Here is a 19,266-nt window from a genome sequence, read left to right on the forward strand (position 1 = left end):
CACTACAACCATCAAAGGCACAATGCTGAAAGGTCCTCTGTATCTAGAAAACCAAGGCTGAGTATGGAGCCCCAGCATCCATCCCTAATGATGTATTGCTCTGCTCTTCTGTCAGGTTTATTGAGCTGAGGGGATCAGAGAGAGCAACCCAATCCTCAGAAGTTTAAGCAAGCTTTTCACCTGCTGGCAGGGAGCAAGTCAGCGCAGACGGGGAGTGCTCCAGGGCTGGTGCTCCTGGCTGCAGCTGGGCTCAGGCTGCACTTTCACTGAGCTCTGCCTGCTGAACTCTTTTTCATCTTGCACATCCCTCCCACAGTGGTGGCTGACTTCAGGTTTAGGCTATAAGGCTCTGGTTCCTTCTCTTTCAGCTAAATCGAGCATCTCTAGGTGAGCCTGAGAAGGAGCAGGGTCTTTCCGTGTTACAACCTGGTAGTTCCTCAGTTTATTCTTGTATCAGGATCACAGGAGCAGAAAGCAGGGAAGTTGTTTAGTTGTTTCTTTTCTTTTTTTTGTGTTCTGTTAATCCCAGCTATTTTTTCCTAAAATGGCCATTATGTCAGTGGAAGTCATTCTGCTCCCCTTTATTCAAATGGCCCATTATGGAAGCTAGAAGGATCTGACTCAACAGGAAACATGAACAAACTGCCGTTGATGACAGAAAAAGCTTACAGATTCCAAATGGTCTTTGTCATGCAGCTTTACATCAAGCAAATCTGGAGTTCCCACTAACGCGTCAAACATAATTTGATCCCACAGCTGTGCAGTGTATGGCCTCCCCTTTCAGCTAAATCAAGCATCTCTAGGTGAGCCTGAGAAGGAGCAGGGTAAGCTGCTGAATTACAGTTTGGAGAAGTGCCATACCACAAATGACTAAATGCTTTCTTCCTCTGAAAACAAGGTAGATTTGATCATCTAGAATGAAGTTCACTCACTGCCCCGATTCCTGATTATGCTTCTTTTGAGTAAACAGAGTTCTCCTTTTTTTCTTTTTTGGAGAGAGAGGTAGAACAGTTTTCCATCACTACATTTGCAGCTTCAGCTTCATTCTTTGAGGTTCCCTTGGGGGCTAAGCTATAATACCTCTGTTACCCTGATAAATGGAGCTCAGCCTCTACTGCTAGGCAACTTTGGTTTTATTTGCTTGCCCTTCATTGCAAGATCAAGAGTCCTCTTCTGTTTAAGTTTTTTAAATTCAGAGATTGCGTGTCCAGCAGTGTTTATTTGAAGGCCCTTGAGTGCTTGTTGGTTGTAGGTTTTTGCTTTTCTTTTTTATAAGTGCATTACCCCCAAAAAACTCTGTAAAGGATTCAGTCTCCAGCTTACTTGTTTCTCATAGTCTGTGTTCTTCCTAAACATTTTTATTCCCCATCCTTCAAGCACAACTGGATTTTAGTGCATGGAGATTACAGTGTTAACTGTAGGCTAAGGTAGACTTACAAGAGTAAGTTAGCTTCCTTTCCTGAAACAAGCATATTTGCCAGTCTTCTGGCATTGCTTGCAGCTCTGACATCCAATAGACTGTAACCCATGCATGCTGTGAAGCTGGCTAATGTGCACAAGTGCTGCTGGTGTCAGGAGTTAGCCTCAGCCCTTAAGCAGTCTCGTTTCTGCTTTCCCTTCCCTCAAGACTGGAATGGACTCTGGGTTGGGTTTGATTGTACAGGCAGGAGAGGGGAGTTGCTCTGGCCTCTGTACCAGGAATCCTCTCTCTCTCTGTGAATCCTTTAGTTCTCCTGGTCTAGGACATTGGGTTTAGCTTCTGATCTGCTCTTTGTCTTGGGGCAGGTTGATTTGTTTATTTTGGCAATATGCAGGCACCTCGCTGTCTAGTTTTGGGTGCTGTGAACTAACTTTTAGGAGCTCCTGCCTCCATCTACTGACTGTATGAGGAATACGAGGTGTTTAACATGCTGTCCTTGGTGCATGAAATGACATTGAGCTCTGCTCTCCCTGAGCCCGAAGGAAGCATATCAGCACACCTCTTGGCAGACCTGCACTTGGGGAACCAATTCTGCATCCTCTTGTGTTCCAAGGGGTGCAGACCTGTCACTCCACGTCTTTCAGATAGCGAGCCAAGTTTCCTGCAAGCCTGGCTGTGTTCCTACTTAAATGGAAGCTTAAATCAGTGGGTGGTTTTGACAGGTAGAGCTTCCTCAGAGTGCGGAAAAGTAAATCTGCATTCCCCCTCTGCTTGCCTCCTTGAACACTACTTCCTTCATTAAAAGTAAGCTGCCTGTATTCTTCTTCATTTCATTTCATTTTGCTTGTCCATCAACCTTCATCAGTTTTGGGTGTGTTTTGTCCTCATTGCTGGCTCACCAGTAACTAAAGCTTTTGAGTTCCTTGTCTTGCCATAGGGAAGTTTGGTGTAATATTTAATGAAGCTGTCTGAAAGCTATTTTGAAATATAATATTGACATATTATTGATACATTGTCTTTTATCAGTTCCCCTTGACATACTTGAATCCTTTAGATATTTTCCCTATCTGTTATCTCTCTAGGTTTGTTCTTTGCTTTTATTCTTTGTCGAAAACAAAGTTTACTGTTCCATGAGCTCACTGTGTGCCAACTGCTGATAACCACCAGAAAGAGGTGGAAGTGTTTTTTGATTGGAACCTGGAAATGCATTTATTTTACTTTCACAGAAATAGTGAATGAGTTTGAGAAAATGGTGGTCAGTGTCTGTCTCATTTTTCTCTTTTCTCATGGGCCATTGAATAAACTGTTGACAATTTCTTTTAAACTCTACTTGTTTATTTTACATGCATTTTCTATGGCTGGAGCAACCGTGCAAGTCGACAGGGATCTGAGAATTTTCACATAGGGGCCATCTTACATAATGGAGGTAGTCCATATCCATTTCTTTGGTAGTTTCTTCCCTTACCATCTTCGTCAGTGGCTCTGCAGAAACCTGTGGGGTTGTGAGGAGCAGTTTACTAAGGTAGCAATAAACAGGGAAAAGAGCAAAATCAATTAAGTTGGTTTGGTGCTTGTTCTTTATAAAGGAAAAGAAGCTAGCTGCCTATCCATAGCTGGAGGATGGGAACGAGGAGGTGGGAATGGAAGAATATGTCTCCAGGTGAAGTAGAAGGAGACTGTTATAGGTTGAGGCCAAGCGTGTTTTGGAAAGCTGAGGCTGGAGTAAGGAGCTGAACTGAGATATGTGTTGGGATTAGGAGGGCATGGGACAGTGGCTGCATGCTTGTGTTGACAAAGTCTACTTCCTTAGAAAGACTGGTTCCTTTTAGCTAATAGAGTCCTTGTGAAACTTGCTGGGAGTGGAAAGGTACGGGAAGGATGATAAGGCATTGGTCTTCAGAAGAGTTGGGTAATCGGTAGCAGATCACAAGCTCCTGTGGTATGAATGATTTTGGATGGAAACTATTGGCAGTTTTGAACCTGTAAATCCAAGTATTCTTTTTACATTATTCAGTAGCAACAAATCTGATGTAATCTGTGCATGTATGTTTGTGGTTTCTCATTTAAAAACTCAAAAGTGCTTTTATGTAAACACCCTCTTAGTAGAGCTGTAACAAGATGGAGAGGTCATGGAGGCATGTGGTTTGAAATGTGAGAAAAAGCTGAAATATAGTTACTCTGGGAAGAGGAAGGAGCAGCTAAAGGAACTGAACTAAAGAGGAAGGTTACATGCTAGCATGAGGGATATAGAGGGGAAATGGCGGCCGGGACTGCAAGGGCCTTCTTCCAACTCTTAAAACATCAGTGTGATTCGTCCCCTCCAGAGACTTCTAACAAACCTAAATTTTAAGATTTTCTGAAATATTCATCTTGAGTTGAGATTCACAATCCCTCTGAGAGAGACCTCAGTGTACGCTTCATGGAAGGGAAAATGAGAAGGTGAGCTTCTGTATCAGGGTAGATTTAAGTAAGTAAAGCACCAACATTCTGGATTGTTTCATGTTCCGGAGGTATTGTAATATCTCACTGTGTGATTCTTGGTTGAGGAATTCAGCAGTCTCTCTTGGTTGAAGAGAGAATTCAGCTTTAAGGAGAACAAACATCTTCGGTGTTTTCAGAAGGGCTTCAGATCCAGCCTATAGATAGCAAAGCAGGGCTGCTCGGGAGTGATGTTCAGAAGCCTTCATTTCTAGATATGCATCTGGCCTGCTCTCATCTCCTCTTAAGAGTCAAGATCAGGCTGTGTGAAGATAATTCTTTCTTGCTTTGACAACAAACCTTGAACTTTTTGGAGCTCAGAACTGTATTTTTAACTTTATCTACCAAAAGAGTATTTAAACTTTAAGTAATTTCTCACATATTTCATTCCACACACCATAGTTGCATAGGTTAGATTTTCAGTAGTTTAAAGCTATTAACAGTAGTTAATTATTTAGTGTTTCCACAATTTGTTGTCTTTCTTGAGATACGATTTTTGTTTAATTTGAATGGAAATGGTATCAGCTGGTGTGGAAAGCCAGCTGTCTGTTGTTCTCCTAGGACACAGAGCCCTGCTGTTGAAAGGAAGAGTTGACCAGATCTTGGCCACCAGTCCCAGAGGAATGGGGACTCCCCAAAGCCATTTAATAGAGGGAGGCTTGAATACTTCTCTGGGCACATAGTGGTGAAAAGACTGTAAGAATCTGTGCCTTCATGGGCCATGAATCTCATGAGGTCTGGTGTATTTACAGTGTAAAGATGTTCATCTGGCCAGGGTGCAAGCTACAATTTGAGACCTGGGAATTAAGTACTTTGTCACTTGTATCCTCAGCTTTAGTGGAAGCAAGCAATTATAACAAGCTCTATAAAGAGGACTTCATTTCCTCCTTACAGCTAGTGACTCAGTTCCTCTTCCAAGCCTGGACTATATCACTGATGGACAGTTTTCTACTTCATTTTTGACATTTTCAGGGCTTTTGTGCAGTAAAGTCTTTTTTCCTTCCTTCCCCCTATTTTATTTACGTTCCTGCGTGAGAGCGTAGCCAAGCAGTGAGCTCAGTGCTGTGGAAGCATTTTATATTTTGAGCAGAGATAAAAATCTCATTCCTTCTATAAACAAAACAAATCAACAGATGATGCCCAAGAGAACCATTTCTCTATAGCCATTTTCTTCCAGCTGCTTTCTATTCTGTGCAGCTTGCACTGCACCATATGAAATACGCGTGTGCCTTTGTGTGTGCAAAACACAGGTTTCCTCCAGACAGTGGCAGCTCCATCATTTAAAAAATAAAATAAAATTCTTTTACAATCCTGTAATAATACGTTTACTCATAGAGGTGAGATGTTTGTTTAATAGCATATAGCTCAGCAACGCAAGGGGATATGATGAAGGAGCTCTGCAGTCACTGTGGCTGTGCTTTCACTCAGAATGGGTTTAGACTATTATCCATAGCAGCATGAAGAAGAAGTCTGAGTGCATTACAAACATGAGGAGATGATGGTACAGCTTGTTTTGAGCTTGCTGCCTTGCATATGTCTGTGCTGCTGAGGGGCTCCTGTTAACTGCTGCAGTGGATTGTGTCTGGGCACAACCCCTCTACAGGAATGAACCGGGCGGAAGGCATGAGAAATGGCCACTCCAGCCTATTGAAAGCCTGTGGTTGATGGCACTTCTTGCTTTGCTGCCTTTAGTTTGGCAAACAGGTAATTTGTGAATGGCCAAATGACACAGTAAGGAGGAAGTGAGATCCTCAAAGCCACAGAGGGAGGTCAGGCATGAGACAGAGCAGAGAGTGCTTTGATGAGAATTGAGGAGCTGGCAGAGAGAGTGCATGGTGAGATCTCACATGGCTGGGAATAGTTGCAGGTCAGGACCTGACAGAGGGGCAGCTACAGGTGTCTCCTATCTCAGCAGCATCTTGCTGCTCATCTCCCCCCACATGCTCAGGGAGAGAGTGGCTAAGCCAGATGTTCCCAAATTGGAGCCTGGGGGAGTAGTATTTGTCCTTGTAGGGGCAGGGAAAGGTGATAACAGTTTGAGAATTGCTAGGTTAATGAGCTGGTTTTTTGCTATAAATAATCAGTGTCCTCTGAGAGTTGGAGGAACTCAGAGCTAGCAGAGGTGGTGGTGGAGGAGGCAGTAAAATTTGGCAACGCCTCCTCTGGTTTCCTAATAAAATGTGCTTTAGCACTAATGTAAAGCTCTGTGGCTTCTCATCCCAAAAGCTCCCAAAAGCTTTTATGTAAACAGGCTCAATGTATCCATGTATGTATAGACATATAATGCATACATATGGATTTATGTATACAAATAGGTACTAAGGGACTAGGAACAAACAGCTTCAGAGAAAAGAAGTAGAACAGAACTGAGCTGGTCCCTTGGTAGACTGCACCAAGTCCTTAAAGAGAGCCCCTTATTCCATCTCTTGCCAAATGACTTCTGGCAGCCAAGGAAATAATGCTGGCTCAAACCAATAGAACTTTTACAACAGGGATGTTCACTACTGACCTTGAACATATTTTATGACATTGCCTTGGTTTAGTCTTCTATATCTTCATTCTGTGGTTGATATGTTCTGCTTTTTTGCAAAACTGCAGCCTGTGTTCCCAACTCCAATATCTGTCATTTAGGTACACAGGCCGCATTCTTATGTTTGTCAGCACTGGGTCAGTCTCCAAGACAGAGCTGATCTGACTCCAGATAAGGCTGCTAAGACAGTTCTTACTGAATTAATTGGAGTGCAAGATGGATACCCAACACCGTTTCTGCTGTGCTACTGGGAGACAATGGACTATACCTGGTCCAGTTCAGAGTTAGCCTTTCTACATTAACAAATGGGAGTTAACAGAGCTTCTTTTTACTAGATCAACACTTTCGGATGGTGTCTGAAACAGTTTTGATAAGATATTTGTTTGTTGCCTGAACTGTGTCATTAAAAGAGGGTCTAAAACTCCCTCTAATTTGTGGGATTGCTCCAGTAATGTTAGGGAGCAGCAAGAAAAGGTCAGTAGAAATCCCACTGACTGCCAAGTGGAGATTAATCTAATCTTAAATTTTTTAAGTTTTACACTTGTAAATAAGTTTCCCAAGGTGATTTATTTATGTCCAAGAGCTTAGACCTGTATTATCTATCACGCTTAAACTCCAAGCTTTGAGGAGATAAAAGTGTTGTGATGTAGCTGACTCTATTTCTCTGAAGAAACAAAGTGTTTTAAGTGCTCAGTTCTTCCAAAAATTTGGCCTTAAATGAGGGTAGTTAAGAAAGAAATCATCTCCCAAGTGTTGGTAGCAACCAACTGGTTATTTTTGTGGGTGACATTACTTTGTGTCATGTTATAAAGCTGCCCGTAAAATTTAAAAATGTTTTGGTAAAGTTTGCATGGAAAACTTGTCACATTTATTACCCAAGAAATTACGAACTCTTAAATAAGCCCTATAAGCTGGCTTACCAGTGTTAAACCTTTAAACTCTTAGGCTGAAATTGACTTGCATTGTTTAGGCCAGTGATAAAATGTTGGGTTTAATTTTTTTCCTTTCCTACCTGAGAAAAGTTAGAAGTCTTTCACCTCTCATCCTTGATGCGGATCTTTTTCTGGCTAAAAATGTTGCTGAACATAATATTGATACAGTAAAAGAGCAACCCACACAGAAACCTAAGCTGTACCATAAATCTTTCTCTGAAGCTGCTCACACTGGTTATGTAAATAAAAGAAAATTGATGCTGTTTGCAGAATTGTGATGATACAGGCGAAACTGCTCCTGCATGATAGAAATTGCATGCACGTATGTGTGCCCATCTATCTGTCCACCCACCAAACTCCCGGTGTTCTGGGTAGCTCTGGAGCTGGCAAACGTACCACACAACTGGGGCTGAGAAGATCCCTTCTCAGGTTTTAAGAGGGGATCATTACAGTGGCTCTTTTGTCTTTCTTTGCTCAGAAAAACCTTTAGACTGAAAAATACATTGCCTGATTCAGAAGGAATTACTGTATCTAGTCAGCCATTAATGACTTTCAGTTGATTGTGGTGGATTTGTGCTCCCACGCCAAACAGTCGCAGAGATACAGTGTGTTGAGTGGTGTTTCCACCCTTTGCCTGTTGATCCCCAAGGATGCAACTGACCATTTTATTTTATTTTATTTTATTTTATTTTATTTTATTTTATTTTATTTTATTTTATTTTATTTTATTTTATTTTATTTGTAAATTACACCACCTCTGTAGGTAGCTGGTGGCCAAAATCATCATCATTGTGTTCATTTAAAGATCAGTCAACGTTTTCAAAGGCCAGGCAGTTTCAAGAGCTTTCTCAGAGCAAGTGGGAAGCTTTGTCTTGTAGGCTGTGTGCAAATTGTTACAAAACACAAGAGAATTGGTAGGAGTTTGTGGAATCATAATTAACTGACAATGGTTTCTCAAAAACCACTTCTTCCAATTTGAAATAAGCCGTTAAAATAATTTGGAACACTGTTACGATCGTCCCTTGACACATGCCGGTAGCTTTGGGTTAAACATATAAATAATGCTGAAAGGACTATATTTAGCTCCAGACTGATCCAAGGACGAACTGAAGTACTGAAGGTCAAATAGCAAAACAAAGGAAAGAAAATTATAGCCCTCCTTGTTCTGTTCTGCAGCATGCTGCTTGGCAGCCGTGGAAGTTCAATACCGGGGAATTTGTCACTTACAACTCTTTATGATTTGTACTTTAAGTAAAGCAAGTAAGCTTGATGTGTGTGTACTTATTGACAAAAGCACATCGCTGAGTCCTGTCACAGTGAATCTAGATTGGAGTTTCTGAGTATTGCTGAATTGCTGGGATTTGGATATTAAAAAGTCTGTGGGAGACCAATTGCTCAATGACAACTTCCCCCACTCCCTGTCTTGACCCTTGGGCTCTAGGAGTTTCTGCCAGTAACTGAGCTAAAATGTAACCGAGTTCTAAACGTTAGATGAAGTTGGATTATTTCTCTTTATTTTGTACAAGCCATTAAAACTGTTGAACTGGAGGAACTTTGGGGTCACTACTTACTTTGGAGAGCTAAAAGTCCTTGATGGAGCAGGAATTTGTTTAAACAATTAAAGCACAGAGCTCAGTACTTCAATTGGCAGGGAGAAGGCAATGAGCATCAATCCATGGAAGAGAGCTTTCAGCTGGGGTGGCTTTTTCCTCCCATAGTGCCTGCACAGCTTGCTGATCCAGGCAGCACCCAAAGTAGTGTCTAGACTGTATTATTTCCATCTAGGGGAAGCATCTCACTCACATGGCTTCAGGTTACTTAAGCACTGTTAGAGCCAGTGGACCAGTTCACAGTAGGCCTTGCCTATTTGTTCAGCTTAGGATCTGCACAGGGATGGTCAGACTCTGAATGCTCAGGCTGATGTTAAATTGATGGAGATCATAAGTGATGGGATCTGTGCAATCACGTTTATGTAATATTTCTTTTGACATAATCTTGCCAAATCTGATCATGCATTCCTGCCTTCCTCCCAGCTCCACAGCATGCTCAAAGCACTTGCCTAGTGGTCAACCAAGCCACAGATGCTGGGGCCAGTTACCTTCCCTGGGGTATTTGCTGGCCACTGTGTTCCAGCCGATTGACAGATAGTGTTTGCCGTGATTTATTAGGGAAAATAGGTAGTAATTGGTATAATTAATTCTTTTCAGAAGCTTCCTCAAAACAGCAGGGTGTGATCTCACAGTCTAGCGGTGCTTTAAAAATGAGCTATATGCATTATATCAAATATGTGCATTGTACGTACAGTGTATATTCAAACAAAGCATTGGCTCCTGATTAGATAAAGATCAAATGCATCCATAGTGGTCCTAAGAAATAAATAGAGATGCATGTGATGGAACTTGGTTAGCCAGTTGTACCAAGGTGGAACACATTCCACTCTGAATTCCACTTTTCCTTTTTTTTTTTTTTTTCCTTTTTTTTTTTTTTTCCGATTTCACTCCAAGTCCAGGATTTGCATTTCAGAGATAACGGGAAGCAGCAATTCCCTTCTTGTTATCAGCTGCGTATCAGTTACATTTATTCTGTGGCCATCTTTCATTCAAAACTATACATATATATTTATAAATCTTTTAGTGATGGTGAACGTCGTGTCTAAAACATAAAGGAATCAAATTAGTCAGTAATTAGGGCTCTTTCTTCAGCAATGATTAATCTTTTTGGAGAACAACAAATTGGGATTGTCCTCATCCAAGTTCCTACTGCCTCTGTTTGACAGTGTTTCAGAGTACAGTGTAAACCCAGTTGTGGTTTAGAATATTGGTTGAAGTCTTATTTTGGCTGAGTGAATTGAAACTTGAAATTTGGCCTTAAAAGAGTTAGAATACCAATTCTTTCAAATGTACCCATTACCAGACAAGTTTCTAACAAAAGGTTGTTTGTCCACTTGTTTATTTTTTCTGTGTGTGTTTTTTTTTTTCCTTTAGTTTTACAAGGAATGCTTACATGGACAGCACGTTTTTTTCCACTAGTTTAGTCGTACTGTTCATGTCTAAGTACATTTTCTTTACCTCAGACTTTTATAGATTATTTACAGACCAATTCTGAGTTCATAAGCTTAGATGTGCAAACATTTATTTTTTAACCACAAGATATTTGCGTGAGGGATTCCTGGGTAGAATAGTTCAGCAGTGCTATGGGTGAATGAGAGTACAGCTCTGGTTTTGCTTCAGTAGAAAAAGAATGACACTTGCATGCACATGCATGAGGAGGAAGAGATAAATTCATGAAGCTTTCATCTCCCTTATTGATGACTACCAAAAAGAATTAAAAAGAATCTTCCAGCCCTTGCTATTTATGGTATGTCACCACAGCGTTGTTAAGAGTTGGTTTTGGAGGGCCATTAACCTCACTGTCTTAAAGCAAGCGTGCAACTAGCATTCCTCTAACTGCCGAATACAAGTTAACTGGATGCTTTAAATTAGTTTTCATTTGAGAATGACATTTTGCTGTCCTTGTTTAGTCTGTAAGAGCACTCAAAGGCCTGAGTTAAAGTCACAGATGGCCACATCAGGAGAAATAATCTTTACACACAATGCTCTATCTTACATGCATACCTTTCCTAACAAAACCAACTAAGAAATATGTTCGGCGCATAGAAGGCTTGATTATGATCTTTATTACCTCGCTGTAAAGCAAGAGCAGTACCACTGAGCTCCTTGGAGTTGCCCTAAATTGAAGTGTGAGCTCTGAAATACAGAGGAGAATAAATTCGCTTTATAACACATTAACTTGGAGAAGACAAGTCTCTGTGTCAGTCCCAGCAGGATTACCAGCACTCAATCAACTTTAGAGCTTGTATATCCCAACACTGTAGGTAGGCTTGGGAAGCTTATTTTGCAGTAGAAGACTCGCTGCTCCTCCACAGCATTCTCCAGTAGCAGCCAAATCTCCTAAATAATCATCATCCCTACTGTTCTCTGTGTCAGTGCTAGAAACAGAGGCACAGTTCTGACAGAAAATGTGTCCCTTGGAGAACAGGAGAGTTTCCATTGGCATAAGAGCTTGCTTTTAAAGTCCTGCTGCTTGGCGAGGGATGGCAGCTGATGGCACAGGTCTGCAGATGGTGGGTGTTAGCTTCCCTGCAAGCCTTGGAAAGCCTCTGGCATTTGTGTTCACTGCCATGGGCAGAATGCAGAATTGCCGAATTTTTGAATACCTAAATTTATTACTCAAACTCCAAAATGTGCAGTCAGCTTGGGGGCGGGGGAGAAACTTTCAGTTTCTCTATTTAAGCCATAAATAAGCCTTTACTTGCTTGTAGATTTTGGGACTTTAAGATTGTTTTCATTTCTACCCAGCAATCACAAGACTAGAAATAAGTTTTAGTTGGAGCCCTTTACCCGTGCCCAAACTTTGCTTCTTTGTGCAATCGTGTAGCTTTAAAACTGATGCTTTCAGAAGAATCCAAGTAATTAGGGATTCATGGTAAAGCCCCAAGATTTTGTTGCCAGATTTATTCTTGCAAAGCAGAACTAATAAAACTTTAAGGAAGAAGCCTTAGCCAGGTTCTTAAAAGTAGGTCATTTTCTATCATGAAAAAATAATAATAAAAATAAAATAAACCAAACAAACTGAAAAGCTTGAAGATTGAAGCTCAAATTAATTTAATTCATGTGGCCAGCGTAGGCTTTTTGGTGAACTGGAACCAGACAAACAGGTGTCAGGTGCGCAGAAAACAAAGAAGTGTCAGTATGTTGGCCATGAAATGAGTTCAGCTTCTTCCTCTTTGCATACATAATATTATGATGGATGTTGGCAAAAGGAAATGTGATTGCGCATGATTCAATGCTGACAGCCAAGGAGTTGGGCTTTCTGTTTATAGGGGTAAAAATGACAAGAAAAATAAAGCTTGTAGAGCAAAGCTTCCTATTTGCCTTTCGAAGTTCTCCTTGCATGCAGCCCTGGAACTTGGAACTGAAAAAGGTAACAAAGGCCACAACAGTAATATGGTTAAAAACAAAACAAAACCAACCAACAAACAAAACCAAGAAAACCAAAAAGCAAAGTAAAATCCTGCTAAGTTTTAAGTGCACAAAATGTTTTAATGGAAAAATACCGTTGCAATTTGCAAAGGAATATCACTGTAACCATCCCCTGGGTGTGTTCTGTATCATGTGGTAGTTGGGAAATGCATGCTAAGTGGAAAGATGGACAAGTTTTCCACTTTCCTGGACTTTTGATATAATTATTTGGCCAAGTCTGAGAGAATCTTTGCATACTCAAAGAATTCAGTCATTTCTGAAATACTGATCTGGGAAGGTCGCTAAGTTCCAGAGTTGGTGAGGTCAGGGTAATGAGATCAAGTGACAGGCCCAGTGGTACCCACTGATTTAGTTATTTAGACACCGTAATCAAACCATGACCTTCTTGTTCTGCAGCCTCTTTGATCTAACTATGTGAAAACACAGCTGCTTACTGGAGATTGCATGTTAGTATGCATGTAGGCGTCAGGGCAACTTTTCATGACATTTACTTCAGTTACTCTGGTGTCAAATCGTAACAATGAGTATCGCCCACCTGCCCAACCTTATCTGTTGCTCAGAGCCCTGGTTTTGCTGTCTATTGGGATAACTGGTGAGAAGTCTGCACAGGCTGTGAGATACACCCAGAAGCTCTGGGGTGAAGGAGGTGAAAGTCGTCCCAGGTGAGGCAGTGAGCCAACACTCAGTACAGGTTCCTTGGCATCTGCTTTCCCCTGCAGCTTTCTGTGTGACGTGGCCTGTGGTGCTGGTACTCAGCAGGCCAGGTGAAGCCTCCTTTGTGGGACCTGTGTTTGCCCTGATTGCTGCCTCTGTAAAGCTGCCTGTGGTGCGAGTCTGCTCAGCAGTGATCCTGTGTTCTCTGTATTTCTATCACTTTTGGATATCTGATTTTCAACAACTCTGCGACACAGTGGTGCTCTCTGCCATCAATGCCCCAGTGCCTTTGCCAGAATCCACGTGGTATTTCCTTCCCTGGGCAGGAATACACAGGTATGGAGCACCAATTAAATCTGCTAAAAAGCTGTACCATGCTTCCATGGTAACTTCTACCCGGTTCCATATGAGATCATATGCTGGAGGCCAGCTGCTTCCTGCCCCAAGTTTATATACTGTGAGCACAATAGTAAAGTTTCGTGATGTATGGATGTGACCTGGGATCATTTAGAGCAGAGGAGCTGGTTGCAGAATTTATGTCTAGCCCAGGGCAGAGCACATGGGCTCCTGGCTATTGCATACTTTTGCCTTTTCACTCACACACAAGCTTATCAGAATGTTTTTGCAGGCTTGCTTTGACTTCCCTGCACAGCATTTAACTCTTCGTTTGAGGACCTCTGCATGCTTTGTGAGCTCAGCTGCAACAACCACTGCTGAACAAGGGCAAACTTGGCCAGAGCCAGAAGCCCATGTTGCTGTCTCTACAGGCATGGTGCCTGCTCTTGCCCTCAGGAGCAGGGGTAGGATGCACTTTAGCATAGATAGGAAGGCAGCTTGGGGTGACACTGCATGAATAAGAGGTAACAACCACTCAGGGCATTGGCAGATTTTTTTTTGCACTGTGTGCTAAGGTCTGGAAGAAGCAGTTTTGGGAATGTCCTTCCTGCTGTCACAAAATGTTCCTTAGATGCAGAAAAAGAAACGTCTTTAGTATGGATCTTTACTTCTTTCTACAGGAGAATGTAGAGGTTCTATAGCAAAATCAAGTATGGTTTTCTTTCCTTTTGTGCTTCTTCCTTGCTGTGGCAACATGATTTAGCAGAGGGTTGTTAGGGTAGTATGGTTAGGTTGTGGTTGGACTTGAAGGTCTTTTCCAACCTGAGCAGTTCTGTGATTCTACCTGTCAAGCACCGAGCCAAACTACTAAGCACCATGCAACATGGAAGCAAAACCACCAAATGTAGTCCAAATTACAGCAAGGCCACAAATATACATGTGTTTTGCTGTGGGTATTTGTGAGAAATCAGCTGGGTGTTTGTAAAGTACCTGTCAGAACTTTTGTTCAGATTGATTTCCAACATGCATTTATATCAGGAATTGTATAATAAATGAGATTTTGCTGATGCTTAGCATTACATGTGCAAGGTACTCATGTGGAGCAGAAGACCTAGTTGAACATTTCAGAGAAGAAGAGCTTTCAAAGCATACTTTTTCTGTTCTAAGTTAAAAGTAGTATGCAGAGGCTTAAGTGGTGAGCTGTATTCTGTCCTTTCGTTTAATGTGATGGAGAATAATTATTTAGTTTTATGTCTAATACTGTGCAGCAATGAATTGGCTGTAAAGCCTAGGAGTGGGCTTATGGCTGTAGGATGGGCACACTGTGGTTCCATCGTCTGGTGAGGAAGTGGAAGAAGGTATGCTAGAAAACTGCATGGAGTGCTATAAAACTGCATCAGGAGTGTGTTGCTGCAGGGATCTGATAACTAAACCAACAACAAGCTGTTTTCTCCTGATATGATGTGTTGATAATGGAATACTTCTAAAAGTAAATTCTGAAATGGCCAAATTTGACAGGAACTGGAAAGTCGCCTTGCAAAGTGATGAGCAATTCCTGTTTACTTGCTTTGTTACTTGTATGGAAATTGAAAACATACACACTTGTTGAGCAGGGAAAGTGTGGTCAGAGCATTCTCAACCAACCAGCACCTTTAATTTCTGAGGCACAGGAAATTGGAGTTGGAAAAGCATCTGCAGCCCAGGGTGAGACTGGTCTGCTCAGGAGTCTGCTCACTGGCGTCAGTGGGAGCAGTCACAGAGCATGGTGCTTCTGTCTGTAATCTGTGATATCACAGCCAGGGAAGTGGATCTTAGAGATAAGGGAAAATTAGGAGGAGGGAAGAAGAAAGTCTGAGGTGCTTTGGCAACTTGCGGAGGATGTTAGGTAACCAGGGGGATCACTGATGGTATTTTGTGCTTTACTGAATATGGAAACATTAGGTTGAACTCCTCACTAGCTGTTAGCTATTTGTTATAGCAATCTCATGAAGCATGTGTGGCACTTGAAATGGAGCAGACACTGTCCCTGGAGGTTTTCAAGAGAAGGGTAACGTGGCACTGAGGGACATGGGTTTGTGAGCATGGTGGTGATGGATTGATGGTTGGACTAGAGGATCTTAGAGGTCTTTTCCAACCTAATGGTTCTATGATGGAGACAGATTGGAGATCATTTTCCCACAGTGAACCTGTTGCTCTCATGCGACCTGCCCCCTGTACCTGGGTATGGGAATGCTCCTGCCCAAACTCTCCATCAGGTCCAAGTCCTGTTGATATAACAGTGCCAGCTGTGGAGTGTATGTCACTCTGGCAGGCTGTTGGTGCAGCAGGTGGGCAGGGGAGATGCTTGAGAAGGAGAGGGTGCTGCCATGAAAGGTCACATTGCTGTCAGCTTTTCTTAAGGCTCCAGTAGTAGTGAAGGGTTGATGTACAGAATGTCAGGCTATGCCAGAGTGGAGTTGTGTTCTTACATAGTACAATATTATGCCATATCTGGGAAGAAAGCCCGAATTATTCGGTCACTTGCATAACTGTATGTGAGAGTGTTTATAATCAAGGACTTGGGTGCTCTCCATATTTATGAATGACCAGGACTTGGTCTGGGCGTAGTTCCAGCACTGATACTGTGTGTGAATTGCACAACTCTTGTGGATACATGACATTGCTGCTCCACGCTGGGCCGTGGGATGGATGGGACATCTGGCAGAGCCCGTGTTCCCAGCTTGGAGGCGCGTGTGTGCAGGGAGGGCAGCTACTGTGCTGTCGTGGTGCTCTACATGCACAGCACTTCAGCCCTACACACTGTTGTTCTTCTACTCACTTATCCTCTGTCTCTGGGTTTCATCCCTCTCCTTCAGGTCATTTCTGGAGTTACAAGCTGCCTCTTGAATTTACCAGAAGCCTATCTTCAGCAAAAATTATCATTAAAATTATTAACTTCCTTAATTGTTGAGTTCTCCTTTTGCCTTTAAGTAATTGCATATGGATACAATGTCTTTATACCACTTGATGAAATGCGGGGCAAAGTTTTAGTTCCACAGCTGTTATGGTCGTTGATGTTAAGCATTCGCACTTCTCTGGAGACTACTTTACATGGGAACCTGATCCTGGTCGTTATTACCAACTCCTTTTGCTTTCCCCTTCAGCTGGAGGAGTGGAAACCTTGATGTTACCTGGGGGAAAAAAGGTAGCAAAACTGCCATGTCTCTGCTTCACTCACACCTTGAGGCTCTGTTCTGTAATGTGTTCCTCCTGCATTGTTACTGGGTTCCACTATGTAGCAGATCAGTGCATTGCATTAGTTCCCTCATTACCATTTCGTAGTGATCTCGTCATGGGCTGCCTGTTGTATTTTCCTTATCTTCAGTATTCCCTGTTAGGGTTAGAGCCACATCTCGTGGGAGTAGCTCACAGAGTGAGCTGGTGTTCAGCTTCACCTGGAAGTAATCAGGATTGTTACTGATGGTGCGAGGCACAGAGCAGCGACCTTCCTGCCTTGAAGATTCCAGTCTGGAGCAGAGAGTGCTGGTGCTGCTGTGTTCGTCACCAGCTAATAGCTCTTGGCCACCGTCCTGGATGAGGGCTCTGCCTGCTGTACTGACATCTATCCAATTTCAGTGAATACTGTATTAAGCAAGAGAGAGGCAGTGAGAAAATGTCACAGTGATCTCCCAGAAACAGCCTGTGATGTGTGACTAGTTTGCCTTGTCCTAAACGAGTTAATGCTGCTGTAGAAATAAATGGAAAAATACAAGCCTCTCTATGCTTTCTATTTGCACATAATAAGAGAGGAAATTTTCTTCCCTGACCAGACTTTGGCAGGTCAGTAGATCCCTTTTAAAATGTCACAGAATTAAGGATGTAGAACAGTGTTCCTGTGGCAGCACAAGATGCTCTTAATTTCACTTCCTTGCCCCAAATAATCTCTTTTTCAAGAAACAGTTTCAAGTAAGTGGGAAGTTGCCTTATTTATTGCTAGCAACTGTGGGTAACTGCTGACAACATCAGAGCTTGTTTTGAGGAGGAAGCATCATTTCTGATTGGGGCATGTCACGGGTCATTCGGTCTTAAAATCTTCTGTTGTTTCTTGTCTGGAGATACAAGGGCATTGCCACGTTACTTCTAGAAACACGCATGTGTAAGTGCAAAGCATGCAGCACTGAAGCCCTGGAGGAGTTCATCTTTCAGAGGAGGTGTTTATCCAACTCCTTTTCAAGTTTATTTTTGTCCAAAGCCAGGGTGCAGCACATTGGATGTGCGCTGTGCTGGAGGAGTCTTAGTTCTCCCTAATTTTCTGCTGGCTGGGCTGGGACAGCACCATCCCCATCCTGCAGCAGGAGCACAGTCTGGCCATAAGCATTTAACTTCCTCGCATTGGGCTGTTACCCATTACCAGGCACAGCACTTCTCTTTGAAGATTGCCTCTCTTTGGGAGGAATATGGTGGCTGCCATTTTTAGAGAGAAAAAAGAAAAGCAATTACCTTTACCAAAGGAAGGGAACAACTCTAATAGGATTTTTTTTATAAGGATTTTTTTTTTTTTTTTTTTTTTTTTTGGTATTTGGATAATTCAGTGATTATTACTGTACAGCTCTTTTTTCCTTAGGGGATGCTACACTGCTCCAAAAGCGTTTGTTAGTTTACTTAGACATTAAAGGGGTCCTTATGAATTTAGATTATGCTAAAGTAGTTCAAAGTATCCCTAGAGGTCCAAGCTGCTTTGAACTTAACCTTTTCTGCCTGGTCTTGTCATATGGGCGAACCCAAAGATTGTAAGCATGAGGTTGGTGTTTCTCAGTCTTTTTAATACTTTGACCTATGTTACAACAGGAAAAAATAAACAAACTAAGATTCCCTCTGATCTAGCTGGGAAGAAAGAAAGAGGACAATTTCAGTGGGCCTCTCTGTAACCCTCCTCTTAACCTAAGCACTCCCTTGACCCATTAAATAGGATAAGCAGGAGAAAAGGCAAACAAACCAACCCCAACTCTAAATACCCATTGCCTCGCTTCTTGCTGCTTTCCTTGAAATAAGCCCAGATGCTTCAAATACATGTAAGATCTTGAGATCTTTATATATGTACATGTATATGTGTATAAATTTTGCACGATGAAGCATGTGAGACACTTGCAATTGGAAAAATATGAACTTTCATAAAGGTGGTCATGCTATTGGGGCTGTTCAACTACTGGGGCTGTTTAAAACAACTGCAGCGACCCCAGGGGTGGGCGCGGATTTACACGAGGCGAGGATCTGGCTCTCATCCCTTATTATCGTGCAGTGTGACTTTGCAGCTGTAATGCAATCTTATTCAGCTAGTTGGGTTTGGGGGCAAAGTAAGTACCCACGGTTATTCTTAGAAAGGTGCGTCATCACAGGAGTTCATATGACTCTCTCTGATATATTTATTTTTTATTGCTGTTGACCTACCTGAGCTCTTCTGGCGTTGGGAAACTTTAAAAGGAATAATTGAATATTTTTGTCCACTGGGGATGCTGGGTGGTTTGTTTTTTTCCCCCTTTCTATTGCTTCACGGCGTTGGAGGCTATACTGGCAAGGCATTATTTTGCACATGATGCAACGCAGCACTTGCTTTTCTTGAAAGGTGGGTCTGACTGCACCTCTTTTCAGTTTTCAGGTGTCTCTGCACAGCCTGCATTCTCCTCCGCTCTTTAAAATAGCAATTGGACTGCTTCGGGGTTTTGTGGGTCATGTACTTCTCATTTTCTCATCTGAAATCTGAGCACTCAGACCTTATGGCCATCTTGGCTGCAGATAACCATGATTGTTGTTTTTCCCAATTTGACCTTTTTCTCAATCCCTGAGCTGCAAAGGGGGGCATGTTGGCGTCCTTGAGATCAGGGTCTGTTGCCGCTC

The 19,266-nt window shown here is 42.2% G+C and overlaps 1 protein-coding gene across 3 annotated transcripts in view; it reads left to right on the forward strand.

Annotated features, from left to right (window-relative positions):
• The window catches only part of TBXAS1 (thromboxane A synthase 1), a 238,029-nt gene that overhangs the window by 17,147 nt on the left and 201,616 nt on the right, over positions 1–19,266 (forward strand). The gene's annotated exons all lie outside the window — the stretch shown is intronic.

The sequence above is a fragment of the Coturnix japonica genome, chromosome 1 (assembly GCF_001577835.2).
Source record: "Coturnix japonica isolate 7356 chromosome 1, Coturnix japonica 2.1, whole genome shotgun sequence".
In the NCBI taxonomy this organism is placed as follows: domain Eukaryota; kingdom Metazoa; phylum Chordata; class Aves; order Galliformes; family Phasianidae; genus Coturnix; species Coturnix japonica.